Below are 16,332 nucleotides of genomic sequence, written 5' to 3' on the forward strand. Positions count from 1 at the left end.
AAAAATTAAGAAGTAGAGAAAAGACTTTGTCAAGGGTTCAGAGAGGGATCAGGAGACAGATGGGAGAGTTATAAAAGGGAAATCCCAAAATTCTTGTGGTGACAAAACTATTTAGTATTTTTACCATGATGGTAGATACTCAAAGCTACATCACTTCAGTTCAGTTCAGTCGCTCAGTCGTGTCCGACTCTGCAACCCCATGAATCACAGCACACCAGGCCTCCCTGTCCATCACCAACTCCCGGAGTTCACCCAAACTCATGTCCATCGAGTCAGTGATGCCATCCAGCCATCTCATCCTCTGTCGTCCCCTTCTCCTCCTGCCCCCAATCCCTCCCAGCATCAGGGTCTTTTCCAGTGAGTCAACTCTTTGCATGAGGTGGCCAAAGTATTGGAGTTTTAGCTTCAGCATCAGTCTTTCCAATGAACACCCAGGACTGATCTCCTTTAGGATGGACTGGTTGGATCTCCTTGCAGTCCAAGGGACTCTCAAGAGTCTTCTTCAACACCACAGTTCAAAAGCATGAATTCTTCGGCGCTCAGCCTTCTTTACAGTCCAACTCTCACATCCATATGTGACCACAGGAAAAACCATAGCATTGACTAGATGGACCTTTGTTGGCAAAGTAATGTCTCTGCTTTTTAATACACTATCTAAGTTGGTCATAACTTTCCATCCAGGGAGTAAGCGTCTTAATTTCATGGCTGCAGTCACCATCTGCAGTGATTTGGGAGCCCAGAAAAATAAAGTCTGACACTGTTTTCCCATCTATTTGCCACGAAGTGATAGGACCAGATGCCATGATCTTAGTTTTCTGAATGTTGAGCTTTAAGCCAACTTTTTCACTCTCCTCTTTCACTTTCATTAAGAGGCTTTTGAGTTCCTCTTCACCTTCTGCCATAAGGGTGGTGTCATCTGCATATCTGAGGTCACTGATATTTCTCCTGGCAATCTTGATTCCAGCTTGTGCTTCTTCCAGCCCAGCGTTTCTCATGATGTACTCTGCATATAAGTTAAATAAGCAGGGTGACAATATACAGCCTTGACATACTCCTTTTCCTATTTGGAACAGTCTGTTGTTCCATGTCCAGTTCTAACTGTTGCTTCCTGACCTGCATATAGGTTTCTTAAGAGGCAGGTCAGGTCGTCTGGTTTTCCCATTTCTTCCAGAATTTTCCACAGTTTATAAGCTACATACCTGATATAATTGTATGGAACTAAATGCACACACACACAAGTGAGTATACATAAAACTGGGGAAATCTGAATAAAATATTGTATCAATGTCAGATCCTGGCTGTGATACTGCCCTGTAGTTTTGCAAAATGTTGCCATTGGAGAAACTCAATAAAGGATCCAAAAGGTCTCTCTGTATTATGTCTTACAAATGTATATGAATATATAATTACCTCAATTTTTAAAAATCAATTTTAAAAAAATGGGATGTCATTTCAGATAATGGGGTATGGTATAGACCAAACAAGGAAAGTTTACATCAGTTCTAAGATCAAATTTCGATGTAGTTGGTTCTATAAATATTTCTTGACCTGCTAAGGTACTTTACATCAATTTACAAGTCAAAATTTTATGAATAGAAAGTAGGATAATGTGGCCGGAAAAAATTTCGTAAGACATTCAAACTTTCAAAGAAGATGATTTCATTTCATCAACTTACACTGATTCCAGCTTGGAGAGATCACTGCCATTTCATTGAAATGGTCATAGGTTGAGATGATGTCTTGAACAAAAACTAGTATAACTTAACCCTCAAATTTAAACCCCCCCAAAAAAATTAAATTAAAAAAAAATAAAAAAATAAACCCCTACTCACTAGTGTCCAATTAGCCTAAAGGTTGATATACATAAGATTGTATATCTTGCATACATGTAAGATTGTATATAAACAGCAGTATACATAAGATTCATATTAAGATGTGAAAAATACAGACTTCTAGACCCACATGTGGAAATTCACATTTAATAGGTTGCCAATGCAGGAAACTCAAGTTCATTACCTGGGTTGGGAAGATCCCCTGGAGAAGGAAATGGCAACCCACTCCAGTATTCTTGCCTGGAGAATTTCATGGACAGAGGAACCTGGCAGGCTACAGTCCCTGGGATAGCAAAGAGTCAGACATGACTTAGTGACCGAGCACAGAGGGTTACATAGGGTCAGGAATTTTCACATTTTATAAGCAACCCAGGTCATTCTAATCTACCTGGAATCAGGAATCAGAGCCAATTGGAATGCTTGTTAAAAATGCAAATTCTTTTGAGAATCCACTGCTTGGGTTGTACCAGTCTGTTTTAACTTTATTCTGATGACTCAATGGAATTTAGACAAAGAGGTTTGGGTACTTAAAGTCCTGGGTTATGTTCCTATATGGTTGGGGGTGGAAAGAGAGAAGGAAGCTGTCAAAGAATAAAACCTTCCCAGCCCTCCTTTTCCAATCACAACTCATCAGAGAGCATTTTGCACAGGGAGATCAAAGGCCCTTGCCAAGGAGAAGTTGAAAGACTTTGCTGTTGTAATTCTGGGGCAGAGGTGCTTGGATATAAATGATTCCTAACTGGGGGTTTGGGGGACCCTGCTACGTAGAAATGTAAACACAGATGTCAGGCCTTTTATCCCCACTATGTAAACATACCAGCTGCCAGGGAAAGAAGGAGAAACCCTACGGAATTAGCTGCATTTTTTTGCCATCTAGAGCATAAAAATTGGCTTCACGCTTGAATTTCCACCAGTAACACAAAGCTCTGTTCACCAGAATAGGGCTGAACAATGCAGGAAACCTCCACTCGCCGGTTGCCGCTTTTCTCTAAGAGACATTCCCTTCTTGCCCTTCTCTAATATGTGAGCAACTGTCCCAGAAGAGGATAATGAGAAGAGATGGTAGCACCCTATAATAAAACTGCTGGACTCATGGAAAAAGGCCCGAAAACAATATATGCCCATTTGCTCCCAAGAGCCTAAGACTCATACTCCTGACTAACCCAGACTTAAGAAAAATGGAAGAGACAAACTGTCATGACTTTTTGTGAGAAATTCAGAATGGTTTCCTGTAATAAAAAAAAAAAAAAAGGATATGATTATTCTAATGCATGAATATTTGAAGGGCCACAACTGCTTTAGCCATACCCAAACCACAACGGACCTCTTCTCATACTATTAAATATTTTTTTTTTAAAAGAAACCATGAAAGGAATCATTTCTGAAAAAAAAGTAAATGTGAAAAAAAGTATAATGGGAAATGTATTTCAAACAAAACACTTCAATCCATGGCGAAATGTGTCTTCAATTACATCTTGAGCTAGCATTCCAGCTGGCATATGCGTGTAAGCCTCATGTTTTCTGCAGAGTCTCAGTTCTGAAAGACCCAAAGAATTGTAGCAAAAGCGTATATAAAGTGCCTTCACTGAAAGGGAATCTTTTTTTTTTTTTTCCTGAAGCTGATTGTTAGGCTATTAACAATATACAACAGTCTATGGTGATAAAAAATAAATCTAAAATTACCAAGAAGCCCACATACATGAACTTATTGGGCAGAGGCCACTGTGGTTTAGGACAATTCGTTCTAACAAATGGTCCACCAGAGTATTGTAAAAGGACTATCACAGCGAGCTTTTTAAAGGATTCTCTTGCTTAGAAGGGGGCAGCCAAACTGGTGATATGTTACAGAAAAACCAATCAGCTTATGATAAATACTTCATAGGTATTAATGAGAAATTCTGTTCTGCTGGTGCTTGGTTTATGAGACACTATTTTCCATAGTCAGGTTATGGACTGCAACTAAAGATCTGTGGAAATGCTATCTTCTACTTACAAATACATTAGTCTAGGAAGGCTGTTCATAAATCCATTTGTTTCTAAGTTCAAAAGATCACAAACAACTCATATGTAAATTTTTCTGCTTTTACAAGAGAGTTCTAGCTGCTGATCACAGTCCATCTGCCCCCTCTTCCTTATTTCAAAAACTCAAACCAAAACTCTGGTAACAACCTAGAGGGGTGGAATAGGGAGGGAGGTGAAAGGGAGTTTCACGAGGGAGAGAACATATGTATACTGATGGCTGATTCATGTTAGTGTTTGGCAGAAACCAACACAATTCTGTAAAGCAATTATACTTCAATTAAAAATAAATATTAAAAAATTCATGCATATATGTATGGATTGATGGGTATGTAATTATATTTGTGTGTATATGTGTATGCATGGATGTGTGTGTATGTGTGGTATCTGTTTATAGGTATGTGTGTATGTACCCCAGATTCAAACACAACACACACACCAAAGCATCTTGAAAATTCAGACTTCAGATGGCTATGCATGACTGTGGGTCCAGGCAGAGTTGACCTAATGTAATTAATATTTAATATGCAAAAAAATAGGGGCTTCCCCAGTGGTTCAGTGGTAAAGAACTTGCCTGCCAATGCAGGAGACATAAGAGACACAGTTTGATTCCTAGGTTGGGAAGATCCCCTGGAAGGCATGGCAACCCACTCCAGTATTCTTGCCTAAAAAATCCATGGACAGAGGAGCCTGGAAGTCTATGGTCTATGGGATCACAAAGAGTCGGACACAACTGAAGCAACTGAGTATGCGTCATACGCATCATAGTTCATTCTGGCTTAACTCTCCAGACTTCTCTCTCACCCATTCTGTGCTGCATTCAATCAAACTGGTTCATTTGTTTTAAATTCCCTCAAAGCACTATATTTTTTTGGCCTTCAGTCATTACTTTCTTCCCTTTATTTTCTTTGAGTCTTATCTTCACAAATTAAATGGTTAACATATTTAGTTTCAGACCTTCTTTTAAAAAAATGTTTGGAAAGGTATAGATTTTCTTATGGTATGGCTTTTACATCCCCACAAGTTTTAATAAAGGAATATTTTGGTTATAGTTCATTTCTAAATATTGGGTTAATTTTCATAAAATTGCTATTTTTGTAGGTCAAAAATTGTTAAATGTTGGCAATTTTGTTGTTAAATTTAATATAGTCTATTTTCCATTGTAATTTGTTTGTTTACCTATTTACCTGCAATTAGTGGAAAAGTGTGCTCCTTAATTTCCAAATGTATGACTTTTTTTCCCAGCCAATTTTCTCTTGTTGATCTCTAAGAATTTCATTGTGGTCAGCAGAACTATACATTTTAACAGTGGCTCAACACAGTAGATCTTTGTTATCTCTTAACAGTCATGAGAAAATTCATAATTTAGGCAGGGTTAATCTCCTTTGCATGGTCAGTCAGGGACCCAGTTGACAGGAGCACTGCTTCTTAAACACATAGCTTTCAAAAGCATCTCCACTGAAGTCAACGAGAAGGAGAAAAGAACCTGCAAGAACATACATGAAAGGTGTATCATGAACCAGTCTAGAACAGGCACACATAATTTCTGTGTTCATTGATTGGAACGCAAGTGTTTTGGAAATAGAGAGCTTGGATTCTTTTGAATAGCTAGTACTTTCTGACAAACTCTTTCACTGCTCATTCTAGAAAACGCTAGATCACTTCGCTCTATCCTCCACTTCTCTTAATTTCTCTTTCATTTTCTCCATGACTTTGCATCTTTCACTTTGCTGCATTCCAGCGACTAGAGACATAGTAACTGGAATATATCTTCTGTTTCGTTAATTCTGTTAATTCAGCTAAATGTACTCTGCCACAAAACCCAACCATTAAGATTTTAATTTCAATTGTTCTATTTTTAATTTCTAGAAACTTTATTTGGTACCTTTTCAGATCTGCATGGGCTTCCCTGATAGCTCAGTTGGTAGAGAATCCTCCTGCAATGCAGCAGGCCCCAGTTTGATTCCTGGGTTGGGAAGATCTGCTGGAGAAGGGATAGGCTACCCACGCCAGTATTCTTGGGCTTCCCTTGTGGCTCAGCTGGTAAAGAATCTGCCTGCAATGCAGGAGACCTGGGTTTGATCCCTGGTTTGGGAAGATTCCTCTGGAGTAAGGGAAAGGCTACCTACTCCAGTATTCTGGCCTGGAGAATTCCACAGACTGTATAGTCCATGGGGTCGCAAAGAGTCAGACACGACTGAGTGACTTTCACTTTCAGATCTGCAAGGTCACTTTTTATAGTTTCTGCACTCAAAATGTATTTTTAGTCTTGTTATATTTATTTTGACTTGTTAATGATGTGCTGTGCTGAGTCTTTTCAGTCGTGTCCAACTCCTTGCAACCCTATGAACTATAGCTGGCCAGGGTCCTCTGTCCATGGGATTCTCCAGGCAAGAATACTGGAGTGGGTTGCCATGCCCTCTTCCAGGGGATCTTCCCCACCCAGGGATCAAACCCACTTCTCTTATGTCTCCTGCATTGGCAGGTGGGGTCTTCGCCACTAGGGCCACCTGGGAAGCCCAGCTGTTTTAAATAATTCTCATATAGGAAGTGTCTAGGGGTCTGATTATTCTCTCTTTTGTTTCTCCTGGCTTTCACTCATGCTATTTTATTTCTTTAGTTGTTACTGTAAGGGAGAGCATTACCAACTTGAAACTGATTTGAGCTAATATCTCTTCTTTGGCATTTTTTTGTGGGGGAAGGGCAAAATCACCTAAGTTTTGAGCTTTCAGAATTCTAAGATATTGGGGGGCTGGCTTAAGTTACTATTTCTCAAGGGAGTCTCTTTCCTCTTCCACCCAGAGCTAAGATTAAAAATAACAGCTTTATTTGCAGTCTCCTGGAGTAAAAAGAGAGTTGCTGCTACTGCTACATCACTTCAGTCATGTCCGGCTCTGCTCGACCCCATAGACAGCAGCCCACCAGGCTCCCCTGTCCCTGGGATTCTCCAGGAAAGAACACTGGAGTGGGTTGCCATTTCCTTCTCCAAAAGAGAGTTGAGGTATGCTTATTTCTAGTTTACTCTACACTGTGGGTATCCAAGCTCATTCTTTATGGTTGACCTATTAGATTCTCCACATCGTGGGGACCACATTGGGAAGTCTTCCATTATCTGTACATATAAGTCTGTGAAAAATGAAGCTCAAGTTCACCCTGCTTGGAGAATGCACTTAGAGCAAAAACTAGCTTTTTTGTTCTGCTGATCTCTCTGTGTTCTTGTTTTCATCTAGTTTTCAGACTTAATTTTGTTCCTGTTCACTGACACATGTTAAAAAAACACAAGATTTTTCAAATAGCTAATAGACCATTTTGGGGTGTTTTCAATGAGTGGGTCAGCCAGAACATTTCATTTCTCCTGCTAGAAAAGGAAGTTCACTTCTACTGGTCTAGCGCTGTCAGCTCATTTCCTTACATGATTTCCTCTCACAAGCTTCCTGACTTACCTTTCCTGAGTGCTCCTATGGCATTTGGAACATACTTTTATTGTAACAGAAAGAACACATCTGGTTCCATATTACAGTTGTTCCTTTTACTTCAGCCTTTGTATTCTATTGTTTTGCTTCGAGTTAACAATGTTGCCTATAGTCTGAAATACATAGCATAGACCATCCTCAAGACTCTGACTGTAAAGGTATTAATGCTTTTCTTTTCAAGGAGAGACACAAAGCTGTAGAACAAAAAATAACACATTTGTCTTATTGGAAGTTTACAGAAACATTGTGATCTGACCTATGTGGGCAGCTACAAGAACAAAGAATCCTAATACCAAGAAGTTTGCAGCAACCAACCACACTCCTCCCTTTATTCAAATACAAGCCTGAATTCTGACTAAGGTAAGATGGTTCTCTAGAATATTAGTCTACCATCTTCTTAGAATCCTGGCTTTTGGAATAAAGTACTTATTCCTTGCCCCAACACTGTGTCTCCCAACTTCATGGCCAGACATGTGGCAAGCAGAACAAATTTGGACTTAGTAACATTAGATTACTACTTACCACGTGGCATTTTGTTCACATTCTTGGTAAACTGCAAGTTTTGAGAGAGTGGGAATCATAATTGTCTTGTTATTCATTATATCTCTAGTGAAGATCACAGTGGTTTCAGGTTTAGAGAAAGCACTGAATAAATATTCACTGAATAAATGAATGCATATGGAAATTAACCTCTTTCTTCCACTTGCATTATCTGCTCTGAGTGGCTCCTGGACATTTTCTGGGATCTTTTTGTTAAAGTTCACTATCAGTTTTAGGATGGTTTGGCCTTTAGGTAATGTGTTGCATATGGGGAGATACAATGAACTCGGTAAAAATTAAGTATGTACTTTTGAAATCAATAACATCCTCTGAAATATATTATACTATTGGTTAAATAATTTTCAGGTGGTCCTTGAAATATTGTATGACTATTGAGGCACTTGGTTAATTAGGCACTTGGTTAACTAATACTTAAATTTTATGGTCAGATAGTTAAAGGGGTTTGGAGAAAAGCAAAGGATGGTTTTGCTGCCCTCTCAGTTTTATTGTGCAATGGAGATTTCTGGAACCATATCCTCCAGTTGAGGAGGTAGTTCCTCTCCCCCCCGCTCCACCTTCCCCATTAAAAGTCTGTTCAGAAACATGTAGTTATCATCCTAAACTGTTGCTGTTCAGGCTTGTTACCATTTCCTGTCTCTTCTGTGACTTATTCTTATTCACCTTCACCTTTAAGGCTTCAACTTCCTCTCTAGTCCTCTGAGTACAAGAGGTTGTTAGCAAAGTTCCACCCAGCCATTTCATTCATCCTATAGAGAATGCTGCTTTCGGAGGATTAAAGACCAGAATGTCCTGATTAAACACTTAATTAGACATAATAAAAAATATTGCCAGTTTTAAATAATTGATTCACTCATTAGTTTAATATGCTAATGACAGAGCCTTGAGAAAAGGAAATGGAATAAAATTTACCCTCTGAGAAAGTGGGTTGAAATTAGATTTTTACACTAAGATTTTTCAGAGTAAATTACCAGCTCCGGATAGATGAGAGCCGTCTAACTAGTATTTTGTTCACTTCATGGACCTCTAATAGCTAAACTTTTTGCAAATGACAGCATACAGGACTAGCCTTTCGTTATTTACTGTTAGAAACTTCCATAAGCTGTAAGATATAATGGAAAGAGCCCTGCACTCAGAGTCAACAGGTCTGTGTTCCAATATCTGTTACTCCCTAATGTGTCTGGAAAAAGCCTCCCAATCTCGTTAAGCCTTCAGTCACTTTGATGTTAAGATGAAGACCAAAACTGTGTCCTAGACAACTTTTTGTCTCTGATATTTTTCTTAGTACCTATCAAGCATTAGTCATTCAGTAAATATTTATCAAATCAATAAAACAAGAAGATTAGAACTGGTGGTATCTTAAGTATTTTTCAGTTCCAAAATTCCGTGATTCTCTCTGATATTTACCTTTTCATGACTTTTGTCCCAAATTTCTAGGCAAAATGACTTTTGAGGCCTGTGCAAACAAATGACAGATGGATAGATAGAAAATTCTGATTTAGCACCAATAGGGAGTTGAACTTGTAAAAAATCATGTCTTAATTATTTCTACTGACATCTATGATCTGGAATATAATATGACAAAGTTATAAGAGGGCCCATTTATACCACAGGTCTTATTCTTTGCCAGCCTCATGAGAAGTGCAAGAGAACAAGGAACAAAAAAATTGCAAGCTGGAGAAGACTATGTTAAATGTCTGTTGAGCTGGTACATGAAGTATTACTACAGAAATAAAGCAAGATACAGAGAATAGCCCATAATATAATCCTATTTTAATAAGAATAGAAAATAATTATAAACATTCTTACATATTCTCTGTGTGTTGGTGGGAGGTATATATTTGTATGAGCTTAGGAAAAATGTATAGCTGACTATCCAACAGATCGTTGACTTCTGTTTCTAGGAGTGAGGCATGTGGGTTAGTGTTTAGATGTAGGAAACTGGGAGGGAGGCATGGGAGGAAGATGGTTTTGCCTTTTTCTTTGCCTACTTCAATTTTGTTTGGCTTGTTTTATAAGCAATTATAATTTGCACTGACTTCCTTCTTCAAACTGAGGAGTAATACATAGTTTGTTCCCAAAATTAATTGTAATAGTATTCAAAATAATCCGTAATGCAAACTAAGTGCCTAGATTGGCCTCCAAGGCCCTTATGTTCTGGCCTCTCACTACCTCTGAGTCCTCGTCTCCTGTGAGTCTCCCCCTTATTTATTCCCAGTTACTCTCATCCTTCTTAACAGTCTTCAAGCACGCTAAGTTTCATCCTGCCACAGGGCCTTTGCACTGATGCCCCCTCTTCCTGGAAACTCCTTCCTGGAAACTTCCTCCCATGTCCGCATGGCTCTCTCTTTCATGTTGTTCAGGTTTCTGCTAAAATATCATCCTTTGGGCCACTATATATTATATCCCTCTTGGCCGGCACTCTTTCACCTGCTGTATTCCACTTTCTTTTTCTCCATAAAATGTACTGCTATGTGAGAAGCTATATATTTACTTGTCCAGTAGCTTACTGATCTGATCTCCTCACACTAGTATGTTTCCTAGTGCCCAAAACAGTGCAAAACATACATGTGACACTTAGCTGATACACACAATTAATATATACAAAGATGAATAAGTCAACAGTGGTCCATTCTCATGGAGCAGTCTAGTGTCATCTGGGACATTCATTCTAGCCTCTACATTTTTTTTTTTCCCCCAAAGAGGCAACAGAAAGAGTAAAAAGCTTAAACTCAGGTTTCCTTCTGCTCCTAGCCCCAGATATCTAGTGATGTCACTCAGGTTCTCTGTTAATCTGGAAAGACTTATTACCTCTACTCTTTACTTGAATTTTTCAGGTTTATTAAACAGGATCAGACTGAGCAAAACCATGTCTTTTGCTTCTCTATCACGATGGTGTGATCACTGACCTAGAGCCAGACATCCTAGAATGTAAAGTCAAGTGGGCCTTAGAAAGCATCACTATGAACAAAGCTAGTAGAGGTGATGGAATTCCAGTTGAGCTATTTCAAATCCTAGGAGATGATGCTGTGAAAGTGCTGCACTCAATATGCCAGCGAATTGGAAAACTCAGCAGTGGCCACAGGACTGGAAAAGGTCAGTTTTTATTCCAACCCCAAAGAAAGGCAATGCCAAAGAATGCTCAAACTACCACACAATTGCACTCATCTCACACGCTAGTAAAGTAATGCTCAAACTTCTCCAAGCCAGGCTTCAGCAATATGTGAACCATGAACTTCCAGTTGTCCAAGCTGGTTTTAGAAAAGGCAGAGGAATCAGAGACCACATTGCCAACATCCGCTGGATCATCAAAAAAGCAAGAGAGTTCCAGAAAAACATCTATTTCTGCTTTATTGACTATGCCAAAGCCTTTGACTGTGTAGATCACAACAAACTGGAAAATTCTTCAAGAGATGGGAATACCAGACCACCTGACCTGACTCTTGAGAAACCTATATGCACGCCAGGAAGCAACAGTTAGAACTGGACATGGAACAACAGACTGGTTCCAAATAGGAAAAGGAATACATCAAGGCTGTATATTGTCACCCTGCTTATTTAACTTATATGCAGAGTACATCATGAGAAATGTTGGGCTGGAAGAAGCACAAGCTGGAATCAAGATTGCTGGGAGAAATACCAATAACCTCAGATATGCAGATGACACCACCCTTATGGCAGAAAATGAAGAGGAACTAAAAAGCCTCTTGATGAAAGTGAAAGTGAAGAGTGAAAAAGTTGGCTTAAAGCTCAACATTCAGAAAACGAAGATCATGGCATCTGTTCCCATCACTTCATGGGAAATAGATGGGGAAACAGTGAGAGACTTTATTTTTCTGGGCTCCCAAATCACTGCAGATGGTGACTGCAGCCATGAAATTAAAAGACGCTTACTCCTTGGAAGAAAAGTTATGACCAACCTAGATAGCATATTGAAAAGCAGAGACATTACTTTGCCAACAAAGGTCCATCTAGTCAAGGCTATGGTTTTTCCAGTGGTCATGTATGGATGTGAGAGTTGGACTGTGAAGAAGGCTGAGCACCGAAGAATTGATGCTTTTGAACTGTGGTGTTGGAGAAGACTCTTGAGAGTCCCTTGGACTGCAAGGAGATCCAACTGGTCCATCCTAAAAGAGATCAGTCCTGGGTGTTCATTGGAAGGACTGATGCTAAAGCTGAAACTCCAGTACTTTGGCCACCTCATGTGAAGAGTTGACTCATTGGTAAAGACTCTGATGCTGGGAGGGGTTGGGGGCAGGAGGAGAAGGGGACGACAGAGGATGAGATGGCTGGATGGCATCACTGACTCGATGGAAGTGAGTCTGAGTGAACTCCGGGAGTTGGTGATGGACAGGGAGGCCTGGCGTGCTGAGATTCATGGGGTCGCAAAGAGTCGGACATGACTGAGTGACTGAACTGAACTGAATAACCTACCATGTATTTATTTTATGTCTCCAACTGTATCTTCTCAACCTTGTTTTAATATATCCAGAAAGGAGCATAGACTCATTCAAGAGGCAAAGTGAGCAGTATATTCTCACCCCTGGCTTCTTCACTGAGCTACTCTATCTGCAAAACTTTTATGTCCATTAGGTAAGCATGTTCTATTTATGCTAAGATGTTCTTTGGTACAAATGAAATAAAACACAACTTCATTTGGGATAACCAATCAATACATATTGGTCCTCAAAAACAATTCAGTCTCAAGGAACAGCAGTTTCATGGTTGATGGATCCACCTTCTCAGTCATGTCTCCAAACACCCAATATCTTTTCATTTTTCTGCTCAGTAATCCTGAACCTGAGTTCCACCCTAATATCTACTCTCCTAGTTGTAGAAGGATAAGCGCCTGACAAAGTCAGAGATATAATCATCCTTGCCCAAGTCCAGTAGAAGAGATTCCTTCTGACCCAGTATTCCAACGGTGCTAAGATATACAATTTTAGGGCCAATGTGGGGCATAGGTCTTCCCCAGAATTAATGACCATAACCAAAGGAATGAAATGTACTGATTGGATTAAGCCAATCCAAGACCACTCTTAGAGCAAGAGTGAGGTCAGCTTACTCTAAAGTCTATTGGAGGAGAGGAGAAGAGAATTCACCTGTGGAAATTAGGAAGCTCTTAGAACAAATGTTCACTACAAATATCACTACAGGGAGGGATGTGAGGGCAAAGGACAGGGGGTCATCACAACTCTCTATAGCCTCCAAAAAGTTCACAACTACAGCTATTGGATTCCCAATGTTCTAAGTCTCTCTAAAGCACATTTATTTTTCTGGAAATCACATGGAATCCAAGAGAACTAAGTTTGAATCTAGTTGATGGATGTGGTCAATGCATAGGGATGGTTCTCAGGAATTTGCCTCTACAAAAAGGCCAAAGAACTGCCTGATAGAAACAGCAATGTTAGAAAAAATTAAGTTTTTTTTCCCCCTAATCCCAGTTTAGAAACTAGGGATGGGAAGGAAAGAATTCATTAGAACAATAAAAACTAAATTTTGTACATGTTAGCAATTCTTCCCCCATTTAAGCATTAATAATCTTCTACCGTAAAAGCAACAGTGTCTATAATCCCACTCTTGTAGGGATAATCCAACTTGTCACCAAGGAAGAGCTAAGAAAGTTCCAAGAACCAAAGAAAACGTTCAATGTAAATTGATAGCATTACTTTTTTCTTATTGTGGAGAATTTCAAACACGGAGTCATACAATGAACTACTATGTAGCCACAATCCAGCTTCAACAGTGATCTACTCTTGGCTAGTCCTGATTTCAGCAACTCCTCCTTCCACATTATTTTGGAGCTATCAGATCCGATCAGATCAGTCGCTCAGTCATGTCCGACTCTTTGCGACCCCATGAATCGCAGCATGCCAGGCCTCCCTGTCCCTCACCAACTCCCGGAGTTCACTCAGACTCACGTCCATCGAGTCAGTGATGCCATCCAGCCATCTCATCCTCTGTCGTCCCCTTCTCCTCCTGCCCCCAATCCCTCCCAGCATCAGAGTCTTTTCCAATGAGTCAACTCTTTGCATGAGGTGGCCAAAGTACTGGAGTTTCAGCTTTAGCATCATTCCTTCCAAAGAACACCCAGGGTTGATCTCCTTCAGAATGGACTATATGTCATATCATTTCATCTGTAGATACTTCAGTATGTTAACTCATTTCTCTCTAAAAGATAGTGAATCTTAAAGAAACCACTATACTATTATCACAGCCTTTAAAATTAGCAATAATTTGTAAATAATTTTCAAATATCTAGTCAGTATTCACATTTAGAGTTCTCATGTTGTAATTCAGTTCTCATCTCAATGTTGTAATTTTTAAATGTGTATGTTTGAATTAAGAGGCAAATTAAGAAGTCCACATATTATAGCTCATTTATAAGCATTTAAAGTATCTAAGGGTTCCTTCTCACTCCTCTTTTGTCTTTCTCATTATGTGTTAGGAAATAAACTAATATGCCCTGAAGATTTTTCCATAGTCTGGATACGGCTGAGCACACCCTCACAGTAAAGTCTAACACTTTCCTTTCTTCTCTCCTGCAAATTGGTAGCTGGAGCTAGAATTTTAAGATGCAGGTGTGGATGGCATTTTGAACCATCAGTCAAGAAAACATTTTCATGTATCTTCTCATAGATAAATATATTCAAAAGTGCCTGAACGAGTCCAAGCTGCCATCTCATTAACAACAAATACATAACCCAAATGGAGAGAGTTCACATGGCAGATTGTTATTTTGAAATTTACACAGCTAACATTTCCAAGTTGAAGGAAAGGAAACTACACAAGAGTGATTTTGCAAGACCTTACTGCACTCTGTTTTGTAAAGATGCAAAGACATTGCTGGATGATTCCATTGATCAATCTACTGAAGCCATGGTGTGCCGAAACCCAGTATAGAACAGATATAAATCACTTTTCATCCTGAGTGTACTTGTAAAAGGAAACATGACTGCCACTTATAAACGTGATGAAGATGCTGTTAACAAGGAGGTTGATAATGTGAGGAAGATGAGAATATTGGCAGTACTGACGAATGACACTGATGATTCTAGAAACAGTACAATATGCTTTACAAAAGAAGCTGTTCTCTTTTTGCCAGCTTAGTCTTGAGTTGTGTCAGTTGGTGTGAAATCATCTTTTGTTGCAATCTACCATTCCAATTCTAATTTTGATAGCAAGGCTACATTTGACTATTTCATGCTTCATGTCAATGGCTTAATGAATTTACTTTTTCCAGTGGAACAGCAGCAAAGTTTGTGTTTTGATGCTAATTTACATGGGCTTCCCTGGTGCCTCAGCAGTAAGGAATCTGCCTTCAATGCAGGAGACACAGGAGATGTGGGTTCGATCCCTGGGTCAGGAAGATCCCCTAGAGGAGGAAATGGCAACCCACTCCTGTATTCTTGCCTAGAAAAGCCAAGGGACAGAGGAACCTGGCAGGCTATAATTCATAGGATCGCAAAGAGTCAGGAGCAACTGAACACACACATACAGAGTTTTACTAATATACTTTGGCTGGGGACACATGGAGCGCTCAGGCAAAGCACAAAGAACTGAATGCTTTCTGCAGAGTTTATTTTCCTTTAGTAGCTATTGTCCCAATTTCACTCCTAGAAGCTTGGCTTCTGGACGGAGGATAATACAAGTCTAACCTTACCTCCAACTGAAGAAGCAATGCACATGTATATAACCAATACATATGTGTGTGTGTGTGTGTGTGTATGTGTGTGTGTGTGTGCACATGTATATAACCAAGATAAATGAGATTATTTTGACAATGCATTTCTACATCGTTCTAAACTCACAAGAGCGCATGCGCACACACACATACACATTCCACTTTATCCTGCCATTTTACTCTTAAGCTTGGGAAAATTGAAGGTGTGAAGGCAAGCATGTTCTCAGTTCCACTCTGTAGAGGCTTGAGCTAAAATGACGGCTGGAAAGCAAATGCAGTGACCTTTAAAGGAATCGAGGAAGCTATTTCCAGCACATTACTAAATGCTATATTTTAAAGGTTCTAACCTTATTTGCTACAAGTATATAATATTGGGAAAGGGTCCACATTCATCACAAGGCACAAGTCTTATAGAGAGTTGCTAAAGTTATTACTTTCCAACTGGCAGACACCAAAGTTCAACTCAGCTCCTTCTGTTTGCTGCATTAAATAAGGTTCAGAGATCACTTTGAGAATTACAGGCTTTCTGACCTAACAAAAATATAAAGATTTCTGCAAATAACAATAGCCATATCATCATGCAGAACAATTTATGACACAAACACACACGCCACCTTTTACTGTTCATGCCAGCTGGCAAGACTGACCCTTCATGTGTCTATGGTATTAATTTACTCTTCCAGGTGATTAATAATAGTAATTGATCTATGAGACCTCAGTATCAAAATAAAGAATGGGTAAGCAGAAGAAATTATCCATTGGAAAA

This window comes from Bos taurus, chromosome 11, assembly GCF_002263795.3.
Source record: "Bos taurus isolate L1 Dominette 01449 registration number 42190680 breed Hereford chromosome 11, ARS-UCD2.0, whole genome shotgun sequence".
NCBI lineage: Eukaryota > Metazoa > Chordata > Mammalia > Artiodactyla > Bovidae > Bos > Bos taurus.